This window comes from Salvelinus namaycush, chromosome 40 (genome assembly GCF_016432855.1).
Source record: "Salvelinus namaycush isolate Seneca chromosome 40, SaNama_1.0, whole genome shotgun sequence".
Classification (NCBI taxonomy): Eukaryota; Metazoa; Chordata; class Actinopteri; order Salmoniformes; family Salmonidae; genus Salvelinus; species Salvelinus namaycush.
This window is the reverse complement of record NC_052346.1, coordinates 7,394,760-7,411,105: the sequence shown is the minus strand read 5'-3', so window position 1 is coordinate 7,411,105 and position 16,346 is coordinate 7,394,760. Positions and strand designations below refer to the sequence as shown.

At 40.9% G+C, this 16,346-nt stretch overlaps 1 long non-coding RNA gene across 1 annotated transcript in view; it reads left to right on the top strand.

Moving 5' to 3' along the window:
• LOC120033669 overlaps positions 1-16,346 on the top strand; it is an 86,871-nt gene that overhangs the window by 1,329 nt on the left and 69,196 nt on the right. Inside the window, exon 2 of the long non-coding RNA XR_005473981.1 lies at positions 9,933-10,035. This is a non-coding gene — a long non-coding RNA (uncharacterized LOC120033669). The remainder of the gene's footprint in view (positions 1-9,932; positions 10,036-16,346) is intronic.

Below are 16,346 nucleotides of genomic sequence, written 5' to 3'. Positions count from 1 at the left end.
GTGTATTGTCTAGTCTAGGGTGTGTGTATTGTCTAGGGGGTTTTGGTAGAGTTCATGGGGTTGTGTTCAGTGTAGGTGTTTATGTAAGTCTATGGTTGCCTGGATTGGTTCTCAATTAGAGACAGCTGTCTATCGTTGTCTCTGATTGAGAGTCATATTTAGGCAGCCATAGGCATTAGGTAGGTTGTGGGTAATTGTCTATGTCTTGACGTTAGTTGCTTGTGTCTGCACTTTCGTTTTGTAGCTTCACGGTCGTTTGTTGTTTTTGTCTAGTTTGTATTAGTGTTCGTTTTCATCTTCAAATAAAAGAAGATGTATTTATATCACGCTGCGCCTTAGTCCTCTCTTTCACCTAACGACGATCGTGACAATGCCCCTTAGATATTAATTTAGAATGTTCCATTCCACTTATGGTGTAGCCTACTCCCGACCGTCACACATCACATGTACAGCGCCATATCTGGACTTCTTAATTTTTTACTATTTTCGACATTGTAGAACAATAGTGAAGACATCACAACTATGAAATAACACACATGCAATCAGTTAAGAACAAATTCCGTGTGCCCTCATTTGAAATGGCTGAGAATTCAACTCTGGTAATGCCAATATGGAAGACTATCGAACACTTCTCAAAGATGCACTCTGGTGGTCAAATTAGCACTAACTTGCATTAACAGAATAAATGGCTGAGAATTCAATTACGTGCCACAGAACGCTGAGGCAGCCCACAAGGTGTGCCGCAGTATGACGCAACCTTTAAAGGGGAAACCACTGTACCTGCATTATTGCGCACCCAGCTCACTCAGGTGCTTCGCTATATCACATTTGACATTGTCCGTAAGCTTGAGTTCATTTGCACACAAAAAAATCATACAATGATGGAAAGACCTGTGTGTTGTCCTTGTTAATGCAGACAGAAAAGAGCTCCAACTTCTTAGTCATAGCCTCAATTTTGTCAGCTGTAAAAGGAAATAAGCAAACAGGAAGCCACTCACCCAGAGGCGGCGTTCCTAGTGGCCGGAGACTTTAATGCAGGGAAACTTAAATCAGTTCTACCAAATTTCCATCAACATGTTAAATGTGTAACCAGAGGGGAAAAAATTCTAGATGACTTGTACTCCACACACAGAGATGCGTACCAAGCTCTCCCTCGCCCTCCATTTGGTAAATCCGACCACAACTCTATCCTCCTGATTCCTGCTTACAAGCAAAAATTAAAGCAGGAAGCACCAGTGACTCGGTCTATAAAAAAGTGGTCAGATGAAGCAGATGCTAAACTACAGGACTGTTTTGCTATCACAGACTGGAATATGTTCCAGGATTCTTCCGATGGCATTGAGGAGTACACCACATCAGTCACTGGCTTTATCAATAAGTGCATCGAGGACGTTGTCCCCACAGTGACTGTACGTACATACCTCAACCAGAAGCCATGGATTACAGGAAACATTCGCACTGAGCTAAAGGGTAGAGCTGCCGCTTTCAAGGTGCGGGACTCTAACCCGGAAGCTTACAAGAAATCCTGCTATGCCCTGCGACGAACCATCAAACAGGCAAAGCGTCAATACAGGGCTAAGATTGAATCATACTACACCGGCTCCGACGCTCGTCTTATGTGGCAGGGCTTGCAAACTATTACAGACTACAAAGGGAAGCCCAGCCACGAGCTGCCCAGTGACACGAGCCTACCAGACGAGCTAAATCACTTCTATGCTCGCTCTGAGGCAAGCAACACTGAGGCATGCATGAGAGCATCAGCTGTTCCGGACGACTGTGTGATCACGCTCTTTGTAGCCGACGTGAGTAAGACCTTTAAACGGTTCAACATAGACAAGGCTTCGGGGCCAGACGGATTACCAGGACGTGTGCTCCGGGCATGTGCTGACCAACTGGCAGGTGTCTTCACTGACATTTTCAACAAGTCCCTGATTTAAGTCTGTAATACCAACATGTTTCAAGCAGACCACCATAGTCCCTGTGCCCAAGAACACAAAGGCAACTATATTCCCTCTCAGGAAACTAAAAAGATTGGGTCCTGAAAAGGTTCTACAGCTGCAACATCGAGAGCATCCTGACTGGTTGCATCACTGCCTGGTATGGCAATTGCTCGGCCTCTGACCGCTGGGGCTAAGCTGCCTGCCATCCAGGACCTCTACACCAGGCGGTGTCAGAGGAAAGCCCTAAAAATAGTCAAAGACCCCAGCCACCCCAGTCATAGACTGTTCTCTCTACTACCACATGGCAAGCGGTACCGGAGTGCAAAGTCTAGGACAAAAACGCTTCTCAACAGTTTTTACACCCAAGCCATAAGACTCCTGAACAGGTAATCAAATGGCTACCCGGACTATTTGCATTGTGTGCCTCCCCCCAACCCCTCTTTTTACACTGCTGCTACTCTCTGTTTATCATATATGCATAGTCACTTTAACCATATCTACATGTACATACTACCTCAATCAGCCTGACTTACCGGTGTCTGTATGTAGCCTCGCTACTTTTATAGCCTCGCTACTGTATATAGCCTGTCTTTTAACTGTTGTTTTATTTCTTTACCTACCTATTGTTCACCTAATACCTATTTTGCACTATTGGTTAGAGCCTGTATGTAAGCATTTCACTGTAAGGTCTACACCTGTTGTATTCAGAGCACGTGACAAATAAAATTTGATTTGATTTGAATTTTGTCCCGCACATTGAATATAGTTGCGGAGAGTCCCTGTAAACCTAGATTCAGATCATTCAGGCGAGAAAACACATCACCCAGATAGGCCAGTCGTGTGAGAAACTTGTCATCATGCAAGCGGTCAGACAAGTGATGGTCAGTAAAGATAACTTTAAGCTTGTCTTTCAATTTAAAAAAACGTGTTAATACTTTGCCCCTTGATAACCAGCGCACTTCTGTATGTTGTAAAAGCGTTACATGGTCGCTGCCCATATCATTGTATAATGCAGAAAATACACGAGAGTTCAGGGGCCATGCTTTAACAAAGTTAACCAGTTTCACTGTAGTGTTCAAAACGTCTTTCAAGCTGTCAGGCATTCCCTTGGTAGCAAGAGCCTCTCGGTGAATGCTGCAGTGTACCCAAGTGGCGTTGGGAGCAACTTCTTGCACGCGCGTTACCACTCCAACATGAGCAGCTGCTATGTTTGGCTACATACGGACCGTTAGTGGAATTCCCGTGAGAGAGTAACGCTTAATGTGATTGGGTGTTAATTATTTGATTAGGCTACCTGTATTTGACATTGTGTTGTTATTTTGCTGAACACTAGATGGTTGAATTTCATTTTTGGCAGTGAAACGAGGCTACTCAGGTGAGAAAAAAACCTCACCCAAATGTATAGCCCCGTTGGAAAATATAAATGGACTGTTTGAAAATGTAAAAAAAAAAAAGAAGATAAAAATGTGATTCTCATATATATATATTTGGCAAACCCCAGTTTGGGAATACCTGTCTTAAAAAATTGAATGGCAACATACTAAGTTGGGATCTCACTTGGCGAAGGCCAAAGAAATATAAACTTAATTAATGCAGTAACCATTTCTCTGTCACTAGCAAACATAGTCATGGGTGGTACTGTTAACTCTAAAATTCACTCGAAAGGCACCCTGGGAAATATGCAAATAATGCTTAAAACCCTACAGCAGGTTTATACATTTCCCTTTCTGGATGGCCGAAACATTTCTGTTTTACAATTTATGTCTGGTTCTTCAAAGAACCATCACATTTATGGTTCTTCAGAGACCCTAAAATAGTTCCCCATATGGCATCGCTCTCAAGAACCTATTCGGTTCCAACTTGTACTTTTTTTTTTTTGAAAGTGTATTTACATTTTCTGATGCTCTGCCAACAGTAGAGTTCAACTTGAGAGTAAAGCAGTTGTAATAATTTCATTTATTTAGATTGTTGTGGTTTGGACTGCATGACATTCTTTGTAAAGGAAAAGTGAGAGACTGTAGGGAGGACATATTCACACATGGCTGTGATAGTGTCGTGATATCTTGTAGCAGGAGCTGCAGTCTCAATAAGCTCTCTCTCTCTCTCACTCTCTCTATCTTTCTCTCAGTCTCTATCTGTCTCTCTCTCTGTCACACTCTCTCTCCCCCCCAATCTCACTCACTCTTTATCGCTGTGCTTTAGGGTTTATTCATCTTCATTAGAAGAGAACAACTTAACAGTGGAAGCCTGTAAGTGCTGTTATTGTGAAGAGGAAATGTTTAGGAGCAACAACGGCTCAGCCGCGAAGTGGTAGGCCACAAAAGCTCACAGAACGGGCCCACCGATTGCTGAAGCGCATAAAAATAGTCTGTCCTCGGTCGCAACATTCACTACCAAGTTCCAAACTGCCTCTGGAGCAACGTCAGCACAAGAACTGTTCATCAGGTGGTTCATGAAATGGGTTTCCATGGCCGAGGAGCGGTAGTGGTGTGAAGCTCGACGCCATTGGACTCTGGAGCAATGGAAATGCGTTCTCTGGAGTGACAAATCACGCTTCACCCTCTGGCAGTCTGACGGACGAATCGCTTCCTGCCCCAATGCATAGCTTCCAACTTTGTGGCAACAGTTTGGGGAAGGCCCTTTCCTGTTTCAGCAGGATAATGCCCCCGTGCACAAAGCGAGGTCCATACAGAAATGGTTTGTCGAGATCGGTGTGAAAGATCTTGACTGGCCTGCACAGAGCCCTGACCTCAACCCCATCGAACAACTTTAGGATGAATTGGATGGCAACTGCGAGCCAGGCCTAATCGCCCAACATCAGTGCCCGACCTCACTAATGCTCATGGCTGAATGGAAGCAGGTCCAACATCTAGCAGCAATGGGGGGGACCAACTCCATATTAATGCCCATGATTATAGACTATCAGGTGTCCACATACTTTTGGTCATGTAGTGTGTGTGTGTGTAGAAGAAAGACACATAATATACATTTAGTGAATGTCTTGAGTGTATACAGTGAATGGATAGTCCTGTTATGTAATGTTTTATAGTGCATCTGTGTCAAAGCTGTTAATTGGACTGGCTGGATTTGCTCTCCATACAGCACTCATCATTATCTCCGTTACACAAACAGATAGCATGAGGGTTCTGCACAATCTTTTCATCTATATTTGGATAGGCTCCCCTGACATTAACAGGCATCTATTTAAATGGAGCTTTTGATTATATTTTTAAAACCAGCCCTTTAAATCCAGGAATATATTGAACATTTAAACACAACATATATTCCTCAACAAATGTTGCATGAAACGTTGGGAAAGCACGTGTTCATCTTTGAAGGCTTCTGAAAGACATAGGGTGATTTGATGAAATGATATGCACTACGCTCTTCATATTTGCTTGTTTCTAACCTAGGATACTGATCTCTGCTAGAAATAGAGGTTTTAGCCTAGCTGAAGGCATGTATATTCTTAGGTACTAAAATCAAATCTAGGAATTAGGTAGTGCTTGGAATGAACGATGCATGGGTTTCACAGAAATATTAGATTCAGAAAAGGCATGCATATTTCATGTACAGTACATCAGCAGGATATCAATCTCGGCTACATGGCATGCACAGTTGGGAATATTGAATCGTGAAGTTGCATTTCTCATTTCACCAATGTATCATGGGTCTTGTGTTTGTTTAGTAACTATTTTGGAGTCCACATAGAATTGTATTTGTGGTTCTGGAGACCAAAAAAACACCATGAATAATTGGGTGGATATATTTTACTGTGTTATGGTGCCTTGCATATATCCCCTTTCTCCCTCAATCGCTCTCGTTTTCTCTCTCTCGCTCTCTCCGTCTGTCTCTCTCCATCTCTGTCTGTCTCTCACACTGACTGAACATATTCACACAGGCTGAGATAGTGATATTATTGAGCAGGACCTGCAGTCTCACTATTATCTCTATCTCTCTCTCTCTCTATCTGTTGAAGTCGGAAGTTTACATACACTTAGGTTGGAGTCATTAAAACTCTTTTTTTCAACCACTCCAGAAATGTCTTGTTAACAAACTATAGTTTTGGGTGAGTCCTATATCGACGTAACCTGAAAGGCCGCTCAGCGAGGAAGAAACCACTGCTCCAAAACTGCCATAAAAAAGCCAGAATCCGGTTTGCAACTGCACATGGGGACAAAGATTGTACTTTTTGGAGAAATGTCCTCTGGTCTGATGAAACAAAAATAGAACTGTTTGGCCATAATGACCATCGTTATGTTTGGAGGAAAAATGGGGAGGCTTGCAAGCCGAAGAACACCATCCCAACCGTGAAGCACAGGGGTGCCAGCATCATGTTGTGGGGTGCTTTGCTGCAGGAGGGACTGGTGCACTTCACAAAATAGATGGCATCATGAGGAAAGGAAAATGATGTGGATATATTGAAGCAACATCTCAAGACATCAGTCAGGAAGTTAAAGCTTGGTCGCAAATGGGTCTTCCAAATGGACAATGACCCCAAGCATACTTCCAAAGTTGTGGCAAAATGGCTTAAGGACAACAAAGTCAAGGTATTGGAGTGGCCATCACAAAGCCCTTACCTCAATCCCAAATAAATATTGTTGGCAGAACTGAAAAAGTGTGTACGAGCAAGGAGGCCTACAAACCTGACTCAGTTACACCAGCTCTGTCAGGAGGAATGGGCCAAAATTCACCCAACTTATTGTGGGAAGCTTGTGGAAGGCTACCCGAAACGTTTGACCCAAATGAAACAATTTAAAGTCAATGCTACCAAATACTACTGAGTGTATGTAAACTTCTGACCCACTGGGAATGTGATGAAATAAATAAAAGCTGAAATAAATCCTTCTCTCTACTATTATTCTGACATTTCACATTCTTAAAATAAAGTGGTGATCCTAACTGACTTAAGACAGGGAATTTTTACTAGGATTAAATGTCAGGAATTGTGAAAAACTGAGTTTAAATGTATTTGGCTAAGGTCTATGTAAACTTCCGACTTCAACTGTATATATATAATGTGTGTATGTATGTGTATGTATATATGTGTGTGTTTATTTATATATATATATATATATATAATATATATATATATACACACATATATATACACACGTGTATATACAGTGGGGAGAACAAATATTTGATACACTGCCGATTTTGCAGGTTTTCCTACTTACAAAGCATGTAGAGGTCTGTAATTTTTATCATAGGTACACTTCAACTGTGAGAGACAGAATCTAAAACAAAAATCCTGAAAATCACATTGTATGATTTTTAAGTAATTAATTTGCATTTTATTGCATGACATAAGTATTTGATACATCAGAAAAGCAGAACTTAATATTTGGTACAGAAACCTTTGTTTGCAATTACAGAGATCATACGTTTCCTGTAGTTCTTGACCAGGTTTACACACACTGCAGCAGGGATTTTGGCCCTCATACAATGTGATTTTCTGGATTTTTGTTTTAGATTCCGTCTCTCACAGTTGAAGTGTACCTATCATAAAAATTACAGACCTCTACATGCTTTGTAAGTAGGAATACCTGCAAAATCGGCAGTGTATCCAATACTTGTTCTCCCCACTGTATATGTATGTATGTATGTATGTATACAGACCATGTTGTGCAGCATACCAAGCCCTGGGCCCTCTGTCAGAGTGACTTCAGTCAGGTCTCGTCCGAGAGCACTCCAGAGCTGCATGCCATGCCACTGTCAGCGGCACCATGTAATCCCTGTTCAGTCATGTTCAACACAATGCTCATCGCACAATCACAAACATGGAGGCTCTGACAGAAATATCTCAAGTAGGAGAGTGAGACAGGATGGGAATATAGATAAAACTACAGTAAAGCAAAGTCTCAAAGAAACCCTGCACAAAGTGAAAGCAGTTTCTTTGTATTACGCAATACTTATACTTTATGGACATATTTACTGCCACTTACTGCAATAATACTTCACTTAGCAGCTTTTATCCAAAGCAATTTACATTACAGCAAGTGCCTACATTTCTTTCATCATTTGGAATAGAAATGTTCTACTGTCAGTGTTTGTGTGTAGGCCTATGTGATAAATGTGGGAATTGAACCCACAACCTTTGCGTTGTAAGCACCATACTCTTACTCTACCATCTGAGTCCCACAGGACCACTTCAGTTCAGTGGTATGTTTCTTGTAATATTAGTGCCTTCAGCTATTCGAGTCAGAACTCTGGCATTATTAAGACACACTGGCCTCTCCAAGGGTAGTATGTCATCAAATTACCTCAGATGTCAGTCAAAGCTGAAGGGCAGACTGTCTCCCTGCATTAATATAAACAAATGATTTCATGCATAATACCACCAATAATAAAAATTAAAAAATCTTAATATAATTTGAAAATGACTTCATTTTTTTCCTGTATATTAGTATTTTCTGTATATATATTTTAGTTTTTTTCAACAAACACATTTCTTCTCTGGCAATCTTTTAGTTTCAGATAATACTGTTAATCTAGTATTGGGAAGTGGCTCGCTATTGCTTGATTCTTAATCTCAGCCGTTGAGTCTGGGGTCCTTTGAGGACACTATGGTCTCTATTTTCAGTTGGCGTTAAAGCAGTGCTGTTGTCAAACACACTCTCGTTTGCAATTTAAAAACAAAACAAAAAATAGGCGCTCTTTAAAAAAAAAATTATAACCCTTGCACCAGAGTTGGGAATTTACCTGTTTAACATCAGCTCGCTTGCACTAAGGTGGGAGGTGTGGAAATATTTAAGGGGAGTCCTTAAAAATGTGCGCCAAATTGCTAATTTCAGGCCTGGAGATATTTAGGTAACACTTTACTTGAAAACCAGCATCATAACACACTATGATATGGTCATAACCATGTCATAATATGTCATGACAGCTGAAATAACATGCCATGACCTTTCATAATATGGTAACAACACTGTCATGACCCATATATTTACACCTATTCTGACATAGACTGCGTTATTTTATGGCTGGTTATGACACCTATATAAGAGTGTCAGAACTCACATTTATTCAAATGTTTTTTTTCCTTCCAAGAAGTTTCCATTCATTTGAAAGTTTGTTTCTTAAGTGCTTTGTTGTTGTAATTAATTCCTGACAGTCATGTTTTTTTAAAATCATACAGTATTTTAAATAAATTGCAGAAACACACTATGACACTCTCATGAAGCATTATGACCATCCTGTGTCACTTTACTTGTACTAGGAAAATGCACTTTATGACACTGTCAAGAAGCATTATGACCATCATAATAATATAAGCCAGATAGGCCTATCACGTACATGACCTTCTGTCAGTCATCAGCCAAAAAGAGGATGTCTTTTCCTGCTCCTGAAATCTGCTCAGAGCATTGGGGTAGGTGCATGTCTGACATCAATGTGTGAGCAATTACGATCATAATTTAACGGTGTCAATTTCAGAAACTGTTATATAACATAAACATACCGTTGACAAGTAGACTGAGGTGTAATGGAATGTTTTGCCTTGTGTGGTAGGTTTTTGTGGGTCTTAACACTCTTATGTAGGTGTCATAACCATAAAATAATACATTATGCAGTATGTAACAACAGGTCTAAATATATGTGTCATGGCAGTGTTATGACCATGTTATGACATACTGCATTATGACATGGTTATGACCATGTCATAACGTGTTTTGACGCTGGGTGTCAAGTAAAGTTTTACCGATATTTAAGACCAACCAAAATCTGGTCAAAATCAGATTTTACCAGCGGAGGCGAACATTAGCCTAATCAGTAGCCTATCCTCAATGTTTTACTAGAAACATCATCTTTGGGAGCAGCACATCAGTCAACAGACATGACCTTTTAGTCATTTTTTAACATTATTTTTGTCCAACTTTATGTGCGCTGCCCATTGAATGAAAAATGTAAGTGACTGTACTGATTAGAAACATAAAGTTGCTATAAAGACTGATTCTTGTTATCTTCCACATTCTTCTTTTGGACCTTAAGGTCAAATCGCAGGAATTCCGATGGCTGTCCAGTGTGGAATCCGCTGTTTGTTTGTTTACCTCAACAATTGGCAAAGTCACTACATGGCCTTATTAACGGTGAGGTAGGCACATTTTTTTTTAAACGTTTGATAGAAAACATCCATGGCTCAGACATGCAATGCCATTTTGAAATGCGAATGCCAGGCTAATTCCATGTTGAAGCCAATTACTTTTTTCATGTAAACCACAGGATAGGCTACATGTTTGTTATAACTAGGAATTTTATAGGGGGACTGTGTAGACTCCTATTTAAAGATAAACATCCATGACCTCCTGTGGAATTTGAGTTTATGACAACTAAACATCAGACACCGTAAATACACAAATTTAAGCAACTACATAATTAGCTTCGGAGCAGGTTTTTATTGGCCAGTGAGTGGTCAAGCCCTCATCACACCTCCAACGAATTAATTCATAGAAAGCCTGCCTCTTTACGCTAACGCCAGCTGGTGTGCCAAATAATTCCCATTGTGAAAATAGCAACAGTATTTATGACACATCCCTTGACCTATGCCGTTACCACCAGTGCTAGGATTTACCGTTGAGTTAGGTTTGTTAAAGTAGAGCCCTATATTTGATTCCTTTATTCAATGTAATCCCTTAAATATATTCCAAATATATGTAAACAGTTTGTTTAATATGGTTATATCTGTCAGCAGAGATGTATTAGGGGTTCCAGGCTGAGGCTTAATTGAGCTAGCTAATTCTTCCCCCTCTGATGTAAACATTGTCCCTCCCTTTCTAACACCCTTATTTGTGCATCACAACAAGGCGGCTTGCATAAAACAAAGAGATAAGAATCCACACTGATAACGAACGACCAATAACATGCATAATCAATCTGTTTTACCCAGCATTACAAGTAGGTGCCTAGTACCCGCAGACCAGCCCAGCCGAGCCCAGACTTCACTTTATGATACCGGAATAATTAGTGGTGTGAGATAAGGCCGGAGGAATCTATCATCATACCCCTGGGCACTGGGATTTCCAGGTAGTAATGGGAAAATGGATGCTCCTCTGCTCTAGGAAGACGATCCATCATTTAACATGCTAACTAGGCAAGGGATTTTAACATGGAGATAATACAGGTGTATCTTTATCACATGGCCTCTGAGACTTCAGTGTGGTAGTATGGGGTTTCCTCTCTCATTATCTCTGGCCTGAGGTATAGTGAACTTGTTCCTTTTTGAGGAAGTAGTAGTAGTATGTGCAGTGGCGTGTATTCATGGATGCTACGGGAAGCCAGGCTTCCCCAAGAAATTGACCAGGAAAAAAAGAAAAAACCTACAAAATAATTTTCCTATAATTTGTAACAGGCTGAATGTATCTCACCGGTTAAAGCATCCGAACAAACAAAACAGCACCCCTCTGTCTCAGTATGTGTAGTGTATCTTTGAGGCTGTCTGGTCAGAAAGAGTATGACATTGTTGTCACCCGTAGCATTGAATGCAAGGGAAGCCAGTGAGCATTTGGCCTCCCTTCATAAAACAAATATAAAATAATAGCCAATCAGCATTGAGCTAAACTGAGTGAGCCTGTCCTCTGTGGGAAAGCAGTAGTAGTATATGTCCCCCAATAAATGGTTGAACACCTCAGAGTTAGGCGACTGTTAGTCAACTTGATTCACATGCAGAGGTGAAATTGAAAGATGTTTTGGTGGGTAATAGTTTAATGCGCATGCTTGGGTCCTACTCACCCTGGGCGTTTTTCTACCAGTGGTTTTAACAAAATATAGATTACCTGTAGATATGGAATCACATTTTTGTGCTTCTGCATAGAACACACACAAAAAAGTAATTGGTCCATCACCTGTGTATCTGATGTGCATCCCACAAGTCTCTCAAGACATCAGTCAACTACTATTTGTTTTTATTACTGACAAATCATTCGATCTGAATGAAATGGGCAAACCTTGAGAGATGAACATTACAAATACATTGGTGTCATTCAGTGATACTAGGGAGAGAACAAGATAAAGAGGTGACCCTTACTCTGTTACCAGATAGTATTCCAAGGACATTGGGTATATTTTGAGTACTGTAGCTATTCACTTAGTACTATTCAGTTTCATTCTTCCTGGCTTGTGATTTCAGAAGCACCTTTAGATAGCCTACTAATACTTCAGTCTGGACCAAGTATCCCAAAAGTCTGCCTGCGTCTATGGTAAAGATACCCTGCATCTCTTTCTCTCTCGATCTTACTCTACCAAGGACAGAGAGAGCAGCACAGCTGGTACCACACAGTTGGCAACCTGAGCTATATTCTGGAAAGCTTCTGTACTATATAAAGAAAGTGACAGGGCCTTTGTAAGTCTACCCTTCCCCAATAACTTCCTCGTCCTAAAATCATGCCTCGAGAGAAGTGGTGTGAAAGGTGAACAAAGCCTTTCCAAAATCCTCAGTCCTTGCCAAACATCGTCACTCAAAGAAGGTTCCTGCTGTGCCGTTCTATCCTTCCCCTATTTCTTTCCATTTGTATTCCAAGTGCTGACTTGATTTAGGCCTACTACCTACCAACATTGACAGCAGAACAATGCATGCAATCTAAATGACCATGTCATGGCCCTTAAATGAGTCTCGAGAGTAGCTCTTGAATCATAAACAGGGGTTTCCGAATCCCTACATCAAATACCAATGTTATCAATTATTTATTCCAAGATCTAGAAACATTACTCACTTTGCTTTGATGTAAAATGCCTTCTTAATCTTCAGATCATCGGGTCAAACTGAACAAATATTTCTCTTAAACAACTTGACATTTGATATTTTTGAACAGAAATGTTCCTCAAAGCAATAACTTGTTGATGACGTGTCTTCCCTATTGGTTCCTCTTGAATATACAGATGTGTAAAGAAACTTATCAGTACACACTAGCAGAGTCTACACCAGTTTTTGATTTTGTTAACTACCAACTCCAGTGATAACTGTCGATCAGTAATGTGTTGATTTCTGTATGTAGCTTCTCATTTCTACTCTAGTCACCTACCTAACAAGCAGCACAATTTGCAGACCCAGTCAAGTCAGTGGTAAGTGTTGAGCCATAATGTGTTGGTGCAGTTTCTATTTTCTACACTAGTTTCGCTCAGTTGTTAGCTACCTATAGTACCAAACTGCACAACCTCATGACTGCCTAGTGATAACTGTCTTAAGTTAAATTCACACACTACGGAGTCCGAAGGTACGGAGCGTACCGCTGTGTTGCAATGTCGTTTTTCATCACGAAAGGGGCGGCTACTTAAGGGGCGGTTCCGACATTCAATGTACTTTTGTACTACCTGAATATTGAGAAGTGACTCATCATTTCTTTTTTTTATTGATTTATTTTGTATAAATCTGATTACTTCACATGGAGATGTGGAAAGCTAAAAAGGCTAGCTAGCTTGCTATGCTTTTAGCCAGGCTAAAGCCAGCTAGCCAGGCTGCCAGCTAGCTTCTACTAGCAAGGGAAGGTGACTCTTCCTTGCTTCGTTTCCATTGAGTTCAGAAGTCTTAACAGAATCCTATTGCCTGCCTGTCCACTCATGAGGGACAGTTGAGAAGCAATCTCGCCTCAGAGTGGAGGACATTGTTCTGCCGCTACATTCAATTTGCACCAGTTTCATCCTAATGCAATAAACCCCAGAGCCAGTTCCAGCAGATTAGTGATAAACTGCTATAGCAGGAGGACAAAGATCTCAAGTCTTTGTCAGACAACATTGATTGATTGGACGCAGTCAGGTACATGGAAACAAGATGTAGGCTAGTTAATTAGCTATTTGCTTCTGTTTCTAAGTTACTGGCAGGACATTTTCAACACACACACACATGACAGTCGGGCGCATACAACACCATGCGTTAGTGTGTGCAGCATCTATCTGTCTATGTCTCATGGAAAGGAGAAAACGATGGTTACCACCATCCTAACCTGTCCCCTGAAGGCTTGTCTGGCTAAATGATCAAACGGTTTGTCTCTGATAGAGTGACCTCAAGTTTGACTGTGTCACTGCGAGACAAGGCCGTTACATTGAATGAACAGTCCAATGTCACCCTGTGAAACGGCACTTCTCAGCAGAAAGTGAATTCGAAGGTAAGATGATGGAATCATATGAGTCATATCATGGGTAACCTTGTACAAGACACCATGAGAAAATGCACAACTTTATAAGGTATAGCCTAATTCTTGTAGGTCAGAAAGTTATTACATCAGGTGATTTTTATTATTATTTTTTTTATTATTATTATTTTTTTTAGAAAACACATCAGGTGAGACAGTCTGTGATTTATATTCCACAAATGCAAAAATGATGACTCATGCTATTAAATGAGAATCCTCACTCCTCCAGAAGGATTGCAGTCAAACTTTACAGACAGGGACTTCTTTTAATTTGGTATCTGATTGGCATTGGGAGTTGTATTTGTACCGGAAAAGTTCCCAAGCCAATCAAGGATCAAACAATTTTTCAACAATTTGGTCGTCGGGCGGCAAATGCTGCTCTCACTATCTATCTAATTAAAACCCAGAATGTACTGTATGGACACATCGTAGACCGGCCGACTCCGTAGGGAGATGAAACTTTGCAGTTGACCAGATGTGTCTGCTTCTTTCATCTTTCTTTACATCCTCCTCAGTGAGCGATGCCACATCTCTCAACGCATGACTATCCAATCTGAGGCACATTGCCCCCATCGAAAAGGAAGAAGAGAGAGAGAATGAGAAAGAGAGTTAAAAAAACAGAAAGAACACATGCTTTGCAGAAATTAGTGTGTAAACAACTATAAAAGCCAAAACTTGAGCTTCGTTTTAATTGCATCCGTTTCGTCTTCGCGTTTCAAACGGCAAGCTATTGGTGGTTGCTGCTTTGATCTACCTCTCTGTCTCCCTCACCTCGTCTCGCTGGAGCAAGGAGGCTTCGACTTGGCTCCCCTGTCTGTTTAGGGATGAAAAAGCAAAAGCTGGATCTTGTTATTTGCATGATGATTAACCGGGGCCAACCGGGGCCATCAAATTCACAGTGATTTTTTTCTTTCAATACAATACTCTTGCTTATAACTATTTGTGTTAACCTTGGCTATTAATGATGAACAGGGCCTCAAGTTTGCCATCAAATATCCACATTCCAGTGATTTCTTTCAATACACTACTTTACATAACCAGCTCACTGGTCACCATAGCAACACCCACCCGTAGCACGCTTCAGCAGGTATATTTCACCGGTCATCCCCAAAGCCAACTCCTCCTTTGGCCGCCGTTCCTTCCAGTTCTCTGCTGCCAATGACTGGAACAAATTGCAAAAATCACTGAAGCTGGAGACTTATATCTCCCTCACTAACATTAAGAATCAGCTGTCAGAGCAGCTTACCGATCATTGCACCTGTACACAGCCCATCTGTAAATTGCCCACCCAACTACCTCATCCCCATATTGTTATTTATTTTTTGCTCCTTTGCACACCAGTATCTCTACTTGCACATCATCTTCTGCACATCTATCACTCCAGTGTTAATGCTAAATTGTAATTATTTCACCACTATGTCCTATTTATTGCCTTACCTCCCTAATCTTAATAGATTTGCACACACTGTATATACATTTTTTGTTTGTGTCGCACTGCTTTGCTTTATCTTGGCCAGGTCGTAGTTGTAATTGAGAACTTGTTCTCAACTGGCCTACCTGGTTAAATAAAGGTGAAATAAAAACATTTGTGTTCTCTCCCACTTAACCTTGGCTATTGATGATATACAAAGCACCTGTCATTCAAACAACAATACAAGTCATTTTGTAAACTCCACAGATTAATTTAATTTAGGCTTGTAAAGAGGCATCCTCGACGTTATAACCTAACTATACATATGAAGAGATGGTCCAACTGTTAAATAAATGCAGTATCTTGTCATTAATTCAGGGTACTATCTACATTGTTTCTTGTCTAGTCTCTCGTCACAGCCTTAACATTAGCTAATTTGGTTCTGGGTATCCCACGATTATTTCCAATCAAATTCAAACCTTCTCCCATCCCCATTGGGAGTTGGTAAGCTTGTCAAACATGGGCAGTAGCCTAAGCTTAGTTTGCTACATGAGGCAGAAACACAGGTGTTATGCTGTGAGGGTCCAGGAAGTTCATCAACATTTAACGACTGTACAAATCAATAAAACCCTCAGCTCTGTGAAGCAGTTCACACACACCCATAGAAAGAGCTACCTGAACAGTTTCAGGGCTTGCTTTTAATTTCACTTAAGATACAATTAACGGGTAGGATAGAGAGGTAAGGCGGTGGAGCACCACATGCGCTGTGTTTGACATCAAGCACCACCAGGGGGGAGATAAAACACAGGAGACAGCAGGAAGCATGCTGGGTGAAGAAGCCATGGGCTGGCATCATCACCTTACCGACTG